Below are 6,054 nucleotides of genomic sequence, written 5' to 3'. Positions count from 1 at the left end.
TTCCTTTTTATTTAATATAAAACACTCAAACTTGATGCCCTAATTAAATGCCATATTAATTTTATTGTTTTTGAAAATCGATCGTGGCGCCATCTTTGGTGTTCTGATATGTCCTTCTAATATTCGCTAGCGTCCCACAAGTAAAATCGTAAAAAAAGTCTCTGAGAAGGTGCTTTTATTGGTTATTTTTCTAAACTGATAAACACCATTCCAAATGAATCTTTCGCACCTCACACGTGATCGAATTTTTCTTTCTTTTTCTTCAAAGATGAAATTGGTAAACATCATTGAAGAAGACTCGTTTAAAATTGTTTTTAGTTAACCGGACCACTGAGACTGTTAGCGTTCTGGTGAAACATCTCCGAAGCCAGCGGTGTTAAAGAAAATTGCAGAACTCTGTGGCATTCCAGTTCCTCTTGTAATTCTTGTTATTCCTTGACGATGATTAAGCTTATGAATGAGTACCATACACCATTTTTTCTTACTTCTAACTTTTTAAAAGAAACAAGTTAGAAGTAAGAAATAACTTAAAATACCAAAAAATAACGATGACAAGACTAAGTTTACAAATAAAGTTCGGATTATTTTTAAGATTTTTTCCAATACTTAACTATCGAACTTGTGAAGTGCTCTCCACGGATGTGTGTCCATTGATTCTTTACCGCGCAACTCTATAGACTGCCTTCCGGCCAAGTTGCTTTTTCTAAAAATTAAATTATACCAAAAAAAAAAAAAAAGTTGAAAAAAACGAAAAATTCATCGAAGTGTTAAACTCTGCTGTGGCTTTCTTTATATCCACATGAACGATTTCTTCAAAGTCAGATGTTTTTTTTTAATTCTTTAACCATTTTGGAGATTCCCTCCCCCCTTTTTTTTGTCCTTATAGCATCGTTCAATACTCTGATAAACTACGTACGAATTTTTGCGGTGTTTCATAATAACCTTAAGGGAAGTTTGGTGTATGGTTACATGTTCGTGCTGATGAAGTAATTCTACACGTGCTGCAATTTGAATTTACCTCAATGGACCACAAATGAAAGAAAACTGAGCCTAGCTGAGAATATTTCGATCCACTACAATAAAAAGGAGTCTTTAGTAATAAATATCAAGAGATTTGTCTTGGCTGAAGACTAAAATTATCCCCCTTTTTCCCCCAATTATTTTTGCGACATCTCCAAAATCTCGACGCACATTTCTTAGATTTTTATAACAGCAATAAAAAATCAAACAGTAAAAATGTATTATTTCATTTATTAATGAAATTAATTGATTAATTGAAATATATTATTTCAAAATGTATTGTACAAAATTTAAAGATTAGCATTTATTTTCGGGGATGCAGTTGCTTCTATGCCGACTATTCAATGCTTACTCTTCATTGTTTTTTGTCAGTGAAGTCGCGAGATTTGCTATTTGGTTGTTGGAAAAGATTTGGGTTCAAATCCCGTTTAGAACCCGAGAATCTTGGAAATGACTTTTCATTTGAAGGTAGTTAACCAGTCTCATGCGAAAGTTATATTGTTGCATTCCGTGAAGCATGCAAAGTGGCCAAAAGGACCCACCCAATTATCAGACAGTACGCTGACCTCATCAGGCGATGAGATCATCTGCTTCAGCCGTTATTCCAACCCATTCCTTGTGTTATCACGTATTTAAATGCGATTTCGTGGATATATTGATATATTTATATAACAGTAAAGCAAGAAGCATTCTACACTCTAGTCTGAAAAGAGTCTCCAAAGCCCCCTCTTTCTTGAGATTATTCTTTCATTCTCCCCCCCCCCCTTTGCAAAAACTTCCTTTCATAAGTGACTATTTTTTTAAAAAATCTTAATGTTTTCACTGACTGTGCGAAATGAAAAACAGAGGATTACAAAACAAAATAAACTTAAAAACAATTAATAAATAAATTGTCCAATATCTTTTCACTATCCCCATAGGAAACAGATGGAACTCTTTTAGGTCTACTTTTTTAGAAAGCCGAACCTTAGTCATTGTATCTCTGGCCTAATCCTGATTAGTCTTATTGACTGAAACTAAAAAAAAAAAAAAATAAAACATTAAATCTGCTTATTTCTGACTAATTATATGAACATCTAAGAAATGTCAACACTTTACGTTGAAAAAAAAAAAAAACGATTCCTGTTTCTTATTGGAGATTTGCAATGTATTACAATCCACTTTACGTTGAAAAAAAAAAAAAAAACGATTCCTGTTTCTTATTGGAGATTTGCAATGTATTACAATCTTGAGGAGAATAGCTAATATTATTGTTATTGTCTGGAATTCTTACGGCCGAAACGATTTAGGCAGTGAAATAAGTCAGTGTATTATGTCTGTTAACTGCGCATGTTCTTGTGGCCCTCTGCATGTATTGAGGGATGGAAAACCAGTTTTCGGGATCGCTAATAACTACTAAATCTCGATTCCCCTACTTCTGCTGGCTTGAAAAGAAAATTTGGACTTTTTTTCTCAATAACACAAGACGTATATTCATCGTTCATACCCGGCAAGTTATTAATCCACTGCAGTGAGAAGAACTGAAGTAAAAAATAAATAATTGTGTAATCCAATCCATCTTAGTCAAGGTATGCTACAAAACTTCACTGAATTAATAAAATATTAAGTATTATAATAACACTAAGAACTTTCCTCCATGCTCGCAGTTTTCGGTTTGTTTATATAGTTTTGTACTCATAAAGCAGAACACTTAAGACAGTTTGTCACATGACCACATAACAGTTTGAGAATGATTCGAGTAAGGTCTGATAGGAGAGTATTCACAAGAGTGTTTCATCTTCAGCTGAAATCTTAGAGTCCTTTAATGAATACAGTTCAAACAGCTCTACACAACTTTACTGGTCATATTTCTCCCAATTCTGATCGAAAAATATACACACATATATATAACTGGAGTTATGGCGGATAAACGTAAGACGGCTGACTGATATCATCGCAAATGCATTTAAGCAGACCTCTCACCTAGTTGACACTTCTGTGTTTAATGTTGGATGCTAGAATCGTAGCAGGGAATTAAATAGACACAATTACTGATCTAGCTATTTCGATGCTCACTGAAAAACAAGGAAATGTTCTTAATCTGATCACCTGGTTTCATTCTAAAATAATTTTCGTTTTTATATTTTGAAGATTATAATTATTGCTGTTCATTCCTTTTACCTTTGATTTGACTTTTTTTAAAATTTTTTTTTATCAACGGCATATTCACTATAAATTCCTAATATTTATCATATTGACAATTAACATTTATGTCTTTAGGGGTGAAGCAAGATGCTTTTCATATTCCCTGCTATCTGTTGTGGTTACAGTGAGGGTAAAATTTACGAGCAGTTTGCTCGCCCTGAATGGGCATGGAGATTATGCATCGCCATAGGAGGCTAATATAGCTTTTGGTCTTCTATATTTGAATATGTCCGTTGCCTCGTATGCTGCAGCTTACTGAACCAAATCGTTGGGGTGTGTGGACGTCTTTAGGAAAAACTTGGATGCTGAGGATTGTAGAAAAGAGAAAATATAGGTAATATTTGTATCTCTATGAAGTTGATTGTTTCTAACATACCACGGGACGTTCAGAATCATTCTCAAGCACTTGTTCTGCACTCGTTGTAACTTGATGATGTTAGTATTAGAGGTGTGGCTCCAGGCTGGAGAGGCATAGGTGATTATAGGACGAATCGTCATCTGGTATAGCTGCAATTTGATTATGTTGCTGAGGTTGCTATTTCTATTAATTAGCGGATAGATCTGAGCTATGGCTTTAGATGCCTTTGTGCACGCAGATTTGATGTGTTGGTTGAAAGATAGCTTTTTGTCGAGAATTACACCCAGGTAATTTGTTTCTGTCTGCCAGGGAATTTTAGTATTGAATAGTAACACATCTCCTGCAGGAGATATTGGCCTTTTTGAGAAAAGAACGGCTGAGATTTTCTTGGGGTTGACTTCTAATCTCCATTTGGAGAACCAACCCTCCAGCTTTAGAAGGTTTTCTTGAAGCTTTCTGGTAATGAAATGGGGTCTGAGAGATCTGGTTAGTATTGCTGTATCGTCCGCATAGAGGGCCAAAATGGAAGACATCGGATTGTGCGGGATGTCTGACATGTATACAGAAAACAGCAATGGAGCCAGTAGAGATCCCTGCGGCACTCCAGAAAAGATATGGCGCTGGGACGATGTAGAACCGTTGATTTTGACTTGCATTGATCTATTCTGAAGATATGAATGGATTAGATGAACCATTTTTAGTGAGGTACCGGCTGAGATAAGTTTGTACAGGAGTCCAAAATGCCAGATTTTGTCAAATGCTTTGGATAGGTCTAGGAAAACAGTTCCTGTACACTGGCGCCAGTTGTAGCTGGTGGTGATGTATTCGACAATTCTGTGGATTTGCTGGGTAGTACTATGGTGTTGCCGAACCCAAACGTTTCTTTAGGGAGGATGTTTAGGTCATTTACTGAGATTTGGAGTCGTGAGATATGACCTCTGCAACCTTACCTAGATTGGAGATGAGATTGATTGGACGATAATTTTGCGGTAGGTGTGGGTCCTTGCCTGGCTTATATATAGGGATTATATCAGCCAGTTTCTAGGTGGAAGGAAAATAGTGAAATCTTAAAATTGCATTTATTATACTCGTCAGGTGCACTACAGCTTTTCGAGGCAGCAGTTTGATCACCCTGTTTGAGATGCCGTCTGGTCCAGGAGCTTTATTGTTCATAAGTTTTTTAATAATATATAATTCTGCCGGGGATGGGGGTGCAATATGGTCAGCAATGGTATCTGTAAGATTTGTACAAGTGATTGAAATCTAAATTGTTATAAGAAGGTTTGCACTGCTCCTCTAGATTCTTTAGTATCGCTTCTGCCTTATCTGTATCTGTGTGGATTAGGCCCTGGTTTGAGATTATGGGGGATCTGTTTTCATTTTTGATCTTTCTCAGTAACCCCCCAGATAGAGTGATCAATAGGTGAGATAGAGGCTAACTGTTTATCACAAACTTGGTTTCTATGAGTTTTAATCTCTTACTGCTCCATTCAATCTATTAAGCACTGTTTGTCCTGAGGAGCGCGAGTGTTACGAAATCTCTTCCGAGCTCTGTTCTGTGTTATCAGGTCCATAATATCCTCAGGCAAACGACCAAGCTTGTGAACAGGTTTGTGGAAGGTTGCAACCGTTATAACGGACTTAATCTGTTTGGTGAAGCTGCAGATTCCACATCTTCTGGTGTGCATATGTGAGGGATATTTCCAATTTGATCCCTAATTGCTTTAGACAATCTCTCCCACGATATGCCTGAATGAGAGGGAGGAGACAGGCATTCTTGTTCTTCCAATTGCAGTAGAATTGGGTTGTGATCTGGTGACAGCTCGTTTAGTGATTTAAGGCTGTACTGTAGTTTAATGTCTTGCAGGATAGCTATATCCAGGATGGCAGCAGTGCCAGGCGTACTGAGATGAGTTGGTTCGGTAGGTCCAGCCACAACAGCATAGTTTGATCCTGTGTAGCTGGAAAGGATGCGACCATTTTTATTGGTAGATTTACTGTTCCAAGCAGGATGTTTTTGTATTGAAGTCTCCAGCGATGACGACTGGTCCTTTTACTCCAAGGATGGCATCCAAATCCGAGGCCAATAATGTCTTTATTGGAGGGTTGTAAGAAAAAAATTTTAAGGTTTCCAATTGAGTTTGTGAGGACATTAATTCCTGTGATTTCGAGGTTGGTGGTTGTAGGGTTAGTTATTGAATGATGGTTGACATAGTTTTTGATAAGGGTAGCTGTACCTCCACCTCTATACCCAAGTCTGTCGTTTCTGTAAATCTGATACCCTCTGATTTTAGGGTGTCAGGAGGCCTCAGGTCAGTTTCATTGATTAGAAATATATCTGGGTTGTATCTATTATTGAATCCCTGGATTTCTAACACTTTATTTTTGATACCGTTGGCATTCCAAGCGATAATCCTAAGCGAATCTGGGGCGATCTTTTTCCTATGCATCAGAGAGTGCAGATAATATGGATTGGGTTTGCTGTAAGAATC

The sequence above is a fragment of the Typopeltis vanoorti genome, chromosome 6 (genome assembly GCF_054136105.1).
Source record: "Typopeltis vanoorti isolate ZY-2024b chromosome 6, IOZ_Tvanoo_1.0, whole genome shotgun sequence".
NCBI classification, from domain to species: domain Eukaryota; kingdom Metazoa; phylum Arthropoda; class Arachnida; order Uropygi; family Thelyphonidae; genus Typopeltis; species Typopeltis vanoorti.
Note: the sequence above shows the minus strand (reverse complement) of the source record.